General features: G+C 38.7%; 2 non-coding genes across 2 annotated transcripts; one reads left to right on the top strand and one right to left on the bottom strand.

Annotated features, from left to right (window-relative positions):
- Positions 1–1,657: 1,657 nt before the first annotated feature.
- Positions 1,658–1,730, bottom strand: TRNAK-UUU (transfer RNA lysine (anticodon UUU)). The gene has a single exon. It is a non-coding gene; the product is annotated as a tRNA-Lys (tRNA).
- A 3,554-nt stretch (positions 1,731–5,284) lies between these two features.
- TRNAR-CCG (transfer RNA arginine (anticodon CCG)) lies at positions 5,285–5,357 on the top strand. The gene has a single exon. It is a non-coding gene; the product is annotated as a tRNA-Arg (tRNA).
- Positions 5,358–14,190: the final 8,833 nt, after the last annotated feature.

The raw sequence follows: 14,190 nt of genomic DNA, 5'->3' as shown, positions 1-14,190 counted from the left end.
AAAAGAACGTGTATTCTGCTTTTGTTGGGCGAACTGTTCTAAGTTGATTGGATTATGTTGGCTGATGGTATTTTTGAGTTTTTCTATACCCTTGATCATTTTCCACTTAGTTGTTCTATCAACTGTTCTGAGAGAGGTATTGAGGTCTCCAACTACAATTGCGGATTTGCCTTTTTTTCTTTCAGTTTTTTTTCTTCATATATTTTGCAGCTCTATCATTTGTTGCATACATATTTTGGATTGCTATGACTTCTTGTGGACGGACACTTATTATATGATGTCCATCTCTGTCTCAGTTAAATTTCTTTGTTCTGAAGCTTACTTTATCCACTATTAATATAGCTACTCGTGCTTTCATTTGATTAATATTTGCATCATGTATCTTTTTCCCATTCTTTTAATTTTAACTTGTCTACATGTTATATTTGAAGTGAATTTTTTGTAGACAGCATCTGGTTAGGTCATGTTTTCTAATCCACCATACTGGTATCTTTTAATTGGTACACTTATACTATTTACATTTAATGTAATTGTTGGTATGTCAAGATTTAACTTTGGCTCTTTATTTTTGTTTTCTGTTTCTTCTCTGCTGTTGTCATTTTCTGTTCTCTTTCTCTTGTTTTTTTATGTACTATTTGTACATTTTTTAGAATTCTATGTTCAATTATCTATAGCATTTTTGACTGTATCTCTTTGTATAGATTTTTTAGCAGTTGGTCTGGGAATTATGTTATATATATTTAACTTATCACAGTGTACTAGTGTCACCATTTTCCCAGGTCAAGTGAAGTGTAGCAACCTTACTTTCATTTTTGTCACTTACTCTTCCTCATTTGTAATATAATTGCCTTAACTGTTTCTTTTGCATACGTTTAGAACCACATCAGATAGTCTTATACTTTTTGCTTCAACTGTCAAATATAATACAGAAAGTTCAAGAGACGGAAAATTTATTGTATTTATCATATTTTTTGCTCACCATGTTCTTTCTTCCTTCCTGATGTCCAAGATCCCTTCTTTTATAATTTCCTTTCTGTCTGGAGAACTTACTTTAGCCATTCTTTCAGGATAGTTCTGCTGGCAGCAAATTATCTTAGTTTTTCTTCATCTGAGAATATCTTGATTTCCCTTTCATTCCTGAAGGATATTTTCTCTGGATATAGTATTCTGGATTGACAATTCTTTCCTTTCAGCACTTGAAAAATGTTATGCCACTCTTTCTTACCACTATGGTTTCTGATGAGACAGCCACTATCATTTGAATTGTTTTACCATAATACAGGTAAAGTGTCATATATCTCTGGTTTCAAGATCTTTTTTTCTTTGTTTTTAGAATTCAGAAGTTTTGGTTGTTCCTCCCCCCCCCCCACCCCCGCCCCAACTAAAGAAAGAGACTCTTCTCTAAAAACCGCATAAAAATTGAAGTCTCTAGATCAGAAATCTCTACAGAGTTCCAGACATCGGTATTCCAGTGTTTGGAAAACAACGTCACAAAACTGTCCCTTAGGATTGGTAAATTTATTATGTCATCATTTCACCCCTGTAAAGCAAAGAGTAAACAAAGTTTCAATCAATGTACAGGCACAACTGTCCTATCTCAAACTCTTCATGTACTTATTCAGAGGATATTATCCAGAATTAAAACAGGAAGGGCAGGCGCCTGAACAGGGGCTTGAACCCTGGACCCTCAGATTAAAAGTCTGATGCTCTACCAACTGAGCTATCCAGGCTCCTAGTGCCCTGCTGTCCATGAGTATCTAATCTAGGTTTGCACATTTGCCCAATTCATTTGATGTTTCAAGGTTTAGATCTCAAGTCATATCCCTTGAATTCTCATTGTGAAGAAGATTTTGTTTGAGAGAGATGTTATAATTGCCAGGAACTTTTTCCTTCCTTCTCTCTTCTTCGTTTCTCTCCTCTAGGTTTTCAGAACTAGAGATGCAGTGTCCCCTAGACAAAGCACTGCTGGATTTCAGACCAAATTGCTAGACACATGGGGTTTCATATCTTGCCAGGTACCGGCACCTAAGTTTCTCAAGGCAACGATCACACTACTTCTGTTTGTATCCCTCTGCATTGTCTGGTACATCTTTCTTGGAGCCTTTGTAGGCAGAGGGGAAAAAAGTTGAAAGAGGAAGAATTTGAAGACACAAGAGAATGTTCCATAATGGGCCGCTTTCTACTGGTGGATGGAACTGCCCACAAGCATTTCCTTGGTAAATGGGATCTTGGAGCTGACTGGCAGGAGGGACGGTACCACAAGGAATAGTGTCTTTTGGTCTAGTATTCAGTGCTGCTTCTCCTGGGGTAGTCGCAGTCTCTAAATGTTTTAGAAATAGTAGTGCTAAACACATCAAGCCTTGTTCTGCCAACTTTTCATTCTACAAATACCTGCACACAAAGGTGATAATTAATCACGGATGTTTTCTTAATATTTAAGTGTCCAAGGGGGTATACCTGAGTGGAAGAGAAAGTATTCACCATGTAGAAGGGCCTGGGTTTAATTTTCTGCACCTACACAATTTCCTTCAAGCTTTCTTCCATGATTTCCTCCATGTCTAAGCCACTCCTCTTTCCTTTACTACTCTTCTTTCTTTCCTCCTCCTCTGTCTCCTTCCAAATTCACCTTCTCTTCCTTCTTCTCTTCCCTCTTTGTGTCTTTACTCACTGTTTTGCTGCTCACATCCAGAGGAAAAGTGTTTTAAAGACTCAACTGTTTTGATTCCATGGGCCTTGATACAACTCAACGTGATTATGCCACCACAAGGAATATTAGATTGAGTGAGACAACAAAGATATAGTTTACTCAAAACCTCTCCAATCAGAGGCGATAAATATGCCAAGTCCAGCACATGTTCCTTTGATTCCATTTACAGCACTATTAAGGAGCTGGAAAGAAAAATGGCAAAAGGAAACAACAGAAATGATGACCACAGATAATTTTGTGTCTCTATTTTCTCAGCTGTGCCTGTATCAATGAGCACGCAGGCAGCAGGTTGAGTAGAAAATCTGCATAAACTGACTTTTCTGTATTCGTGCTTTCCACTGTAGCCCCATCCACACACACACACACAATAAGTTGGGTCAATAATCAGACTATGAGACCTGCAGATGTCAGTTCTTTTTGCCTAAGTAAGTGAATTATTTGTTACACAATGGAATCACATCTCACAGGAAATGCCGTGCTTCCCAAATTCCAAAGATGAAAAAATTATTAGGTTTATGGATTATGGGTTTTTGTACTGTGGTTGAAATGACAAAATTGGGAGATTCTTAGTCTGAAGGTCTAAAGCATTCCTCAACTTGATCCAGGGGTTGGCAGATCATCTGAATTAGTAAAAACAAACAACAAAAGAACCCAAACACCTTTTTTCAAAGCTCAGTTACAGAAGACTTCTAACTTTGGATGTCCTCCTCCACCTATTTCCTAAAAGTGAAATATCTACACAGATTGATGTAGTGAGCATAAGAATTCCATGCTTTCAAATTTTCCTTAGATTCTCCATAGAGTACTTTTGCTCACAATATTTAAAAATCTTAAGAAAATCCTGCTTTGAGCACATCAGATAAAAATCCCAGAGAAGCCACCGGAGAAAGAAGTACTGAACAGCTTTGGAGGGAAATGGTATAATCCATATAAACAAAACTATATTTGCTTTCCCAAAGCTATTTATTAGCTATTTAGTATCCTTCTTCACATTTCTGTGGCAATCTTTCCTGTAGTGCCATACCATACTCTGGGAGAAAGAAATTTGGATGGTTTTGCTCAGTCTGCCAGCCTTACTCCGCTGCCTATGTCTGCTGGTGATCTTTTTCCTCCTCGAGACTGAACCAAAAATATCAGTTTTTAAAATTTGGTGGTATTTTGAGGTTTTCATCAGCTGTTCTTTAGGCACAAAATCTACAAGTTGAAAGACAAGTGAGAACAATCTCAAAACACATCAATGGGCCTGAGAGTCCGTCGGAACTTCTGTGCTTGCTGGGCATCCTGTCAACGGATATGGAATTCCATTCTTCAGCTTCTACTGGAGCCTATAGCCTCTTCACACAGGGGTACAACAAGCGAGCATTATCCAATCTAATGCTTCTCATTGAACCCATTTTGAGAAAGAAAGGGATTTAACTAAATTAATTTCATAAGAAACAGCAGAAGGCAATTCCTTGGTCTAACCAGACCCATTTAGGTCCAGGCCCTAGCACTTAGCCTCCGCTGCTCTCAAAAACGGATAATTATCATGCGGAACTAGTGTACATTAGGACACGTTACCCATTATAAGACCTAAAATAGTTCTTCAGTTTTGACCTAGGTCTGTACAGTGGATCCAGCAACAAATGGAGAAGTTTGGAGGTGAGGGAAAGACTAATCTCTCTGTGGGGGAAAGACAGTGCTGGGCACAAGAAAAGACAAGTATTATTTGTTTCTTCCAAATAACTCGACACTTCCAGGAAAATCAGGATGACGCGAAAACGGAGAGAATCCGCGACTGCTTTACTTTAGGAATTTGTAGATTTCTCATCTTTCCTAGCCTACCAATGTGCGTGGCATAGTTGGGAGGAATGGTCACACGAAACCGCCCTGGATTGTTTTGTGGATCAATCAATCAGGCAGCTTAGAGCAGACGACCTTGAGGCAAAATACTTGGGGAGTTATACTTTCAATGAGACAACACTCCTCCAAGCTGTTTTGGCCCTTCGCTTCCCACCTGAAGTAGTTTGGAAGTCACCAAACTGCACCTCAGACATCGAGACCAAGGAGGTTTAAGACCCATTACCCCGCCCTGCCACAATATAAGGTGATTCATCTAATTGTCGGGTGGAGGATCAGGTTCTTAAAACCTACGATATGAATGAATTATAACAAAATATTTTCATGGCGTTAGAGCAGGCTTTTCCGACAAGGCGACTCTTTTTTGAGCTTACAGACCTTTCTTCCTGGAGGAAGCGCCATCGTATCTCCGAGACGAAAAAGGTCAAAACATCAACTTAGATGCTCTCTTTCCTTATGCTGTCACCACCTGGTCATTGCAAACTTTAGTTCTTGGCTCATATTCCTCCACCCAAACTTGCGTTATCATTATCAGTGACAGATAAGAGATCCTTCGAAGAATTATCTCATTTCTGATCATCTCACAGCTTATTAATTCTAAGTAGTTGTCAGGGATTTCAGATGGAGCTTTACCCTTTCGGGGGGAGAAAATCTTCATTCAATTTCAAAGCTGAAAAATTGGAAACAGATGTGTACTACGTTTCAGCTTTCGGGTTTGGACACACCCCTCCACCAACCGGCCGCGTGGCCTAATGGATAAGGCGTCTGATTCCGGATCAGAAGATTGAGGGTTCGAGTCCCTTCGTGGTCGTTTGTTTCTTGTTGGACAAGCAACGAGCTCTTTCATTTGGCTTCTAATGGCCAACTCTTGAGAAGGAAATCTGAAATGAGTCAGAAGCCTTAAAAAAGCACACCTGTATACCAACTAGTTACTAATAGCTTGCTGTTTTGTCACTGGCATCTAATCACTAAACAATTGTAGTAGAGTACTAATGCATAAATAGTTGTTATTACACTATAGTGACTCTGGGTTTTCTGGCTTACATTCCTGTACAATGGGTAAATAGTGGCCAAGAAAAGGATGCAAGGAGTAGAAAAGTCTTCTGTAAATGTTTCTCTAGAGGAAGCTTGGTTTCAAAGACCTTCTATCTAAGAGTTAGGAATCCATGTTTGAAGGAGTGGGGAAGATACTAAACCCTGAGCAGATACTTGAAATCTGGGCCCTCATAGTGAGAGTCTGATGCTTCTCAACTGAAATAATCCCAGTTCAGGGATCCAAATTTTCCAAAGAATTTACTCAAAGCTAATAAGTTGGTTATTCTCTAAACTTTCTATTCTTTGCCTTCATTATAAACCCAGGGCCCCAATATTTGAGAGGCTCAGGCCAAAGCTGGTGGCCAGATCCTCCTTCTACATTCAGCATAGCTTCCTACTTAAAGAATCTGAATGAACCTACAAAGTAAAGACGTTGAATCAGTAATCAAAAACCTCCCAACAAAGAGAAGTCCAGGATCACGTGCAAATTCAGCTAAGTTGCAGGATATGTGATCAACAAACAAAAATAAGTTGTTTCTCTATGCACTAGCAATGACCAATCTGAAAAGAGAATTAAGAAAACAACCCCATTTACAATAGCATCTAAAAGGATAAACTACCTAGGAAAAACTGAACCAAGGGGTGAAAGACTTGTATGCTGAAAACTACAAAACAGTGCTGCAAGAAATTAAAGAAGACACAAGTAAATAGAAATATATCCCATGTTCATAGATTGGGAAACTTAATATGTTAAAATGGTAATACTATCCAATGTAATCTACAGACCCAATGTAATCCCTATCAAATTTCTAGTGGTTTTTTTTTTTTGCAGAAGTAGACAAGCCAATTCCCAAATTCACATAAAATTTCATGAGTCCTCAAATAGCCAAAACAATCTTGAAAAAGAAAAATAAAATTGGAGGACTCAACTTTTTTTATTTCAAAACTTATTAAAAAGCTACAGTAATGAAGACTCTGTAGTACTGGGATAAGGGCAAACATATTAATCAATGGAATAGAACTTAGAGCTCAGAAATAAACCCTTACATTTACGGCCAATTGATTTTGACAAGAGTATCAAGACCATTTAGTCAGGGAAAGATTATTCTCTTTAATAAATGATGCTGGAACCACTGTATATTCACATGTGAAAGAATGAAACTGGACCTCTATCCCACATCTTATACAAAATTAATCCAAAATGGATAAATGGCCTTAAGGCAATAGCTAAAACTATAAAACTCTTAGAATATAACATGGGGTAAATGTTTATGATCTTCGATTTGGGAATGAATTCTTAGATAAGACACCAAATGTATGAGCAATAAAAGAGAATAGATAAATTGAATTTAATCAAAATTAAAAACTTTTGTGCATCAATGGACAACTTAAGAAAGTGAAAGACAACCTACAGAAGGGGAGAAGATATTTGCAAACTATTTATCTGATAGACGCCTAATATCCAGAATATATAAAGAACTCTTACAAACTAACAACAACAGCAAACCCCAAAAAATAAATTTTTTAAATGAGCAAAGGACTTTAATAGACAAATGGCCAGGAAGCACATCATTAATCATTATGGAAATGTAGATTAAAACCACAATGAGATAGTACTTCATGCCTATTAGGATGGTTATTACCAAAAAAAAAAAAAGAAAAAAGAACAGAAAATAACAAGTGTTGGTGAGGATATGGAAAAATTGGAATCCTTGTACACTGCTGGTGAGATTGTAAAATGATTCAGCCACTGTGGAAAAGTCTGATGGCTCCTCAGAAGGCTAAACACAGAATTACCATATGATTCAGCAATTCATTCCCAGGTATATACCCCAAAGAACTAAAAACAAGTACTGAAACAAACTCTTGTACGCAATGTTCATAGCAGCACTATTCACAATAGCCAAAAGATAGAAACACCCAAATGTCCAACAATGGATGAATGGCCAAAAAAATTGTGGTGTATACATACAAGAAAATATTATTCTGCCATAAAAAGGAATGGAGTATGGATACATGCCACAATATGGATAAACTTTGAAAACATTATGCTAAATGAAAGAAGCCACCCACAAAAGGTCATCATATTAGTTTTCTAGGGCTGCTGTAACAAAGTTCAAATGACTGGGTCACTTAAACATCAGAAATTTATTGTCTCACAGTTCTGGAGGCTAGAAGTCCAAAGTCAAGGTGTTAGCAGTGTAGATTCCTTCTGAAGCCTGTGAGGGAGGGAACGACCTTTCTCTTTGGCTCATAGATGACCATCTTTAGGTTCATATGGCATTTTCCCTGTATGTGCATCTCTCTGTTGAAATTTCCCCTTTATAGAAGGACAACAGTCATATTAGATTAGGACCAACCCTAAAGATCTCATCTTAACTAGTTACAACTGCAACAACCCTATTTCCAAATAAGGTCACATTCTAAGGTCTTGTGGATTAGGACTTCAGCACATAAATTTGGGGGAAACACAATTCAATCCATAATGATCACATAGTTTATATTTATACTAAATATCTAGGATGCATAAGTCCATAGAAACAGAAGGCAGATTGGTGGTTGCCAGGGGCGTTGGGTGGAGAGAGGATTAGGGAGTAACTATTTAAAGGGTATTGCTTTTTTTAGAGTGATGGAAATGTTTTACAGCTAGATAGTGGTGACAGTTGCGCAATGTTGTGAATGTCCTAAATGGTACTGAATTGTTCACTTTAAAATGGTTAATATTATGGTATGTGAATTTCACCTTATAAATAATTAAAAAAAGAATCTAAGGGAATGAGAATCCAAGAGAGGAACAACTTACTTTTTCAGGAAATAATGAGGGTGCAATCTTTGTCTTAGGTTGTGCCTTGGAGGAATTTAGACACTAGCATGGCAAACGCATTTCCTGATACAGTGAAGGAAGTATCTGTTGTATGGTGGACTCCTCGGCTTGGTTGGTTAAGCTGTCTGACTGTTAAACAGATAGACATTAGTCTCAATGGGGCTTGCTTTTGTCTTAGGATATCATCTGTCTCCTCTGCTGCTTTTTGGAAAAAAAAAAAAAAAAAGGAAAAGACACATCAAATAGAGAGGGCTTCTATTTGTTTACCTGAACATCTAAAGTTTCCCTCCCTTTCTCAAAATTTGACTGGAACAGATTTTTCTACTCCCCGCTCCCTTGAATCTAAGAGTTGGTACCCAAAGACTTTGGAAACAAAATCAAACTGATTTTAATTTATCCATCCAGTGCAAGACTATGTGTAGAAAGCAGAGTTCAGTGTAGTGTTTATATTACATGGCAATTGCTTACTCACTTCTTGTTTATACTTGCAGTGTTTCTTTTCAGAAATACATATACAACCAATCTTTGTACTTACTGCCCCCATTTCCCTCGGGTGCATCTTCTGGATGGTGTTTTACCAGAGGGATCTAGAGGTTGGAATTTTAAAATAGCACTCAGAGGTTTTGCAATTGCACTTCAGCCAGATATGTGTGTGTGGCGGTGGGGGGGGGGGGGGGGTGTTTTTGATCACAAGATTTGTGGAAACATCCTGTGAGGGACAACTCAATATCGACCAAAATAGCAGGTCATCTTACCAAAACCTTGAGATTGAACCAGGGATCCAGTCAGTCTTACGTTATCCCATTTGAACTATTTTGGGCCACTCAGAGGGGTTAATATTTCAATTGCTTCTTCAATCATTCAAATGATTTTTAATTTTCACTTTTGGAAACTTTTATGTTCCTTAAGCATTACCATTTTCCATTATTCAATCAGTCATTCATTCACCACTCACCCTGAAAGATTTGGGATCCAACTTTTGGTGATTCTGGATGGATGGGGTGGGGGAGAGAGCCAGAAGAAAACAGAGAGGTAAGGAAGTTCAGTGGGCAGCATCTCCGTTCCTCCACCTACTATTTCATGACTCAAAAAATTAAGAGACTCAACAAAAATGTTTGTCAAGTTCTTTATTTTTCCTCTTCATCTTTTTTTCCTGTTCTGCTCTTCAATGTTACCGAAAAATAGAACCCAAGGTGAACTTCCCTTTGATGCTGTGGTAGGCCTCTTTTTCTTGGTGATGATTTAGGGTGAACTGGTTCCCCCCCCTTTTTCCCTCTCCTATCTTGTCTTCCTTTTGCCAAAACAGCCACCCCGTGTGTTACCAAGGTCTACGGAGCAGAAATGGGACAGCCGTAAAGGCAATGCATTGGATCATTGGTTTTGTCATGTGAGCAGGGAAATCATGAGAAAATAAATGAAAAAGTGCAAGAAAGGTTTGGTTACAGAGTAAAGGAGACAAATAGAGATACAGGGAATTGTACTCAAGACTTTGTATGTGGAAGGCACCTTTTCAACATTAAAGTACAACCAATAAAAATCAGCTTGCCCTAGATATTCTTATAAAATATCACTGCCATGTGTTTTTAAAGATTTTATTGTTCCTTTTTTTCCCAAAGGCCCCTGGTACATAGTTGTGTATTTTTAGTTGTGGGTCCTTCTAGTTGTGGCATGTGGGATGCTGCCTCAGCATGGCTTTATGAGCAGTTCCATGTCCACGCCCAGGATTCAAACTAGCAAAACCCTGGGCCACCAAAGCAGAGCGCATGACCTCAACCACTCGGCCACAGGGCTGGCCCATCAGTGCCATTTTTGAATTGTTTTGAGAAACCTAAAAGTTGGCAAGACAGAATCCACCGAGGTAAGTTCCATTAACTTTGAAATCATTAAAATAGATCCTCTCTAGCATTTCTGGTTCAAGAAACTTCCTACTCCAATCTGAAATTTGTACACAGTTGCTGAAACATATTTAAATTAATAGCATTTTACCAATTATATGTAAAATTAATTATATACATATATTATTTAACCTAGGTAGGTAAAGTTTCTCTTTTTTGACTTGTGGAATTTATAACAGAAAGCATCACAAATGATTATGAACTAATTAAGGAGGCGAAACACACCAAATATAGCTAATTACTTTTGGTATGTTTCTTTCTATAAAGTGTTGGAAAATATTTGGTGCAATCCAGCAGTTTCTTGGAGGCCTCAAAGACAATTTTTTAAAAAGTTCTCTCTTAACATCAACAGTGGTAAGTCATGCTCATGGTACGTACCCTTCGTATGTGATGAAAATGGTACTTTACATCTGTGGTCTTCCTTGCCAAGACACATAGCCCCAGCCTGATCATGACAAAGACAGCAGACAAATTCCATTCGAAGGGCATCCTACAATATACCTGACCACTATTCCTCTAACCTATCATGGTCGTTGTGATGGTTAATTTTATGTGTCAATTTGACTGAACTAAGGGATGCCCACATAACTGGTAAAACACTATGTCTCAGTGTCTTTCTGAGAGTGTTTCTGGAAGGGATCAGCGTTTGATTCAGTAGACTGAGTAAAGGGATCCACCTTCACCAGTGTGGGTGGGCATCAAGCAATCCCTTGAGGGACCAAAAAGGATAAAAAGGCAAAAGAAAGAGGAAATCCTTTTCTCTTCTTGAGCTGGGAAATCCATCTTCTCTTGCCCTAGGACATCTTGGAGCTCCTGGTTATGGAACCTTCCAACTGGGACTGAATTATACTACTAGCTTTCTTTCCTCTCCAGCTTGCAGATGGCAGATTGTGGGACCACTCAGCCTCCACAACCAATGAGTCGATTCCTATAATAAATCTCATATATATATATATATATACATACACACACACACATATATATACACATCTTATTAAAACAAAATAAAATGGAGACCATGCTTGAAAATCTCCCAAGAAGACAAAACCATTGAAGTCACATAAGCAAAACTAAATCTAGCTTATTTCATGAACATAAGTGAAACTTAGGTTATTTCTTGTAAAAACCTCTGATAATCATAAAAGAAGCTTAAGTCACCTTCCTAAAATGGTATAAGATGATCACTTTTAGCCAGTCCCCTGGTGTCTTGAAACCCGCCTTGTAATAGCCAATTATTGTAAAGGTTAAACAACTTCCTCATTTTCCCTTTCTAAGTCATCCCATAATGTCACGCCTCTGAGCTTCATGGCAGTTTTGGACTTGAAGACCCCCAGTTCAAGAACTGTTCTTTTGTGCACCATAAACTCTTACTAAATACTGTTTTACTGATCTGGCTTGAATTTTTACTGTTTCTGAATTTTTGACCATATATATATATGTATATATATGGTCAAATATGTATATATGATATATGTATATATATGGTCAAAAAGTATACATAAATATATGCATATGTATATATATGTGTGTCTATATATATATGTGTGTGTGTATATATATATCCTATTGCTTCTGTTTCTCTGGAGAACCCTGGCTAATAAAATTATTGAAAACAAGAAAAATCTGAGAAATTGTCACAGTCAAAAGAAGGCTAAAGAGACGTGACAAATAAATGTAATGTGATATCTTGGAAAGATAAAGGATATTAAGCAAAAACTAATGAAATCTGAATAGACTATGGATTTATTTAATAGAAATGTATCAACATTTGTTCATTAATTTAGCAAATGTATCATCCTAATGTAAGACGTTAATAATAGAGGAAGCTGGGTGCAGGGTATATAGGAACTCTCTGTAATATTCTCTCAATTTTTCTGTAGATCTTTCCTATAAAATTAAGCTCTTTATAAAATAAAAGTGACCTCCCTTTTAGACATACAAGAGAAGAGGGTGCTGAAAAGGATTTGGGGCAAAGATTTTGCTCTGGAGAGTGAATGCATTTATAGCAGGGCTTTTGTACTCATTAGCACCCACATTCAACACAATGATGTCTTATAGGGCCTATGCCACTGTCTAGTTTCTATGAAGATTATTTCCTTATAACATTCAGCACAGGCTAAAACAAAATAGTGAGCATGTGAATAGCAAAGTGAACTGCAAATAGTCCCAGAGCTGCTCCAATAGAAAGCTGGATTGAGTAGCCTTTTGTGCGTATGAGTTAAAAATAAGTTCTAGGAAAAGATGAAAGAATCTACACTAGAACTAGGTGGTGAATCCTAGATTCTCAGACTAAGGGCCTGATGCACTGCTGACTGACCTGTCCAGGAGTCCGACGGTTTCAGTGGGAATTGATTCAAACCAAAAACATTTAGTCGCTGCTTAACGTTTCCTCCTTATTCTTTCCCTTCTATTTTAAATCCAAACACGCTAAAAATCAGTTGCTCCCAGTGCAACGTCCAAGCACAAAACCGCTGCTAGATTCTGTCTCTAAGCTCAATGCTGCCCCTACACGGGGATTCGTACAATGTTGCCTTTCCAAACCCTCCAGTACCGGAGGATACTGCTTCACAGATAGTCAACCACAGGTGCGCCCCTGAAAATGCTCAGCTTCTGTTTGCTGTGACACGTTGCAGCAAGGCACTCTCGGAATCACAACATCCTAAGCAAGATGAGACGTATCTTTTGTGGGACATATGCTTTCGAACCACTTACCTTAGGAGGAAATTTCTTCTCTTCCTGAGGGCCTGGAGAAAGCATAGTAGAGATGCAGGACTTGGTCACTTTCTAGCTCTGCGCCTGTCCATATCCTAGATACAGATGTCCTTGGAGGCCCATCCCCAAACTCTATTCCTATTCTATTCTCACCCTCCTCCTCTGCTGCCTCTTCTCTCTCCCATCGGCTTCATCCCTCTCCCCACCACGAGCCAGGCCACTCTCCCTTCTCCAACCCTCCCATGTTTCCCCTCCTCAGCTCATTCCAGTTCCCAACCACTTGCCTTTCTAGGACAGTAATAACATAACCTATCTGAGCACCTGCCCTCTCCTCCCCACCTCTTCCCCCATCAGAAGGTTTAGGATTTCCTCCAACTTCATATCTAGGTTTGCCTACAGGCAGGAAGTGTCGACTTTCTGAGTCTTGAGGACTGATGGAATTTACGGACTTGTCCAGGCATAGGGAAAGTTTACAAAGAACGTATTGGTTTCACAGGTTGCACCCAGCTTCCCTTGTACTTTCATCATTGCGCAGCTGATTGGTCTGAAAGAGAGGCTATAACAAGAGCGCCCACATTTCTCCTCTCTCCTCTGTGTTCTGCCTCTCGTTTATTGTCTTCAGACCAGAGCTATAGCTTCGCTGAAACAAAGCCGCTGTCATGTTCCCAAATCCAGATGCTGGATGCAGAGGTTTCCAAGAGCGTGTAAGACTGCCTGAGACGCATACTAAGTATTGTGAATTAATGAACATGCTGTCTTATCTCCACATCTGGATCTACACTCCCTCGGTAGCAGTCCCTGAGTATGTCTTTGCCTTCCCTGGCACTACCTTTTGCATCTTTTTGGCCGCTTCGTAGGCAGAGAAGGACTTTTAAAGAAGGGAGAATCTGAAGACATAACAGAAGGTTCAACCTGGAATTCTTCTCGTGGTGGACTGGAATTGACATAACAGGCAGATGGCTAAAAGCAGTTCTTGAAGGGGGCAGGGACTGTGGGAAGATCAAGCATCTTTCTGTCCAGAAGGCATTTCTCCTTCTCCTGGTATATCTGTAAAATAGGATTCAATCCAGAAGTTTCAGAAAGAGAGGAGTCAAATATAGTGGACTTTGACTTGCCAACACTTTCAGACAACGCTGTAAATAGATAATATAATATACTTTACAGATAGAGTTAACCAA

The sequence above is a fragment of the Equus caballus genome, chromosome 20 (assembly GCF_041296265.1).
Source record: "Equus caballus isolate H_3958 breed thoroughbred chromosome 20, TB-T2T, whole genome shotgun sequence".
Taxonomy (NCBI): Eukaryota; Metazoa; Chordata; class Mammalia; order Perissodactyla; family Equidae; genus Equus; species Equus caballus.
Note: the sequence above shows the minus strand (reverse complement) of the source record. Positions and strands in the feature narration are given on the sequence as shown.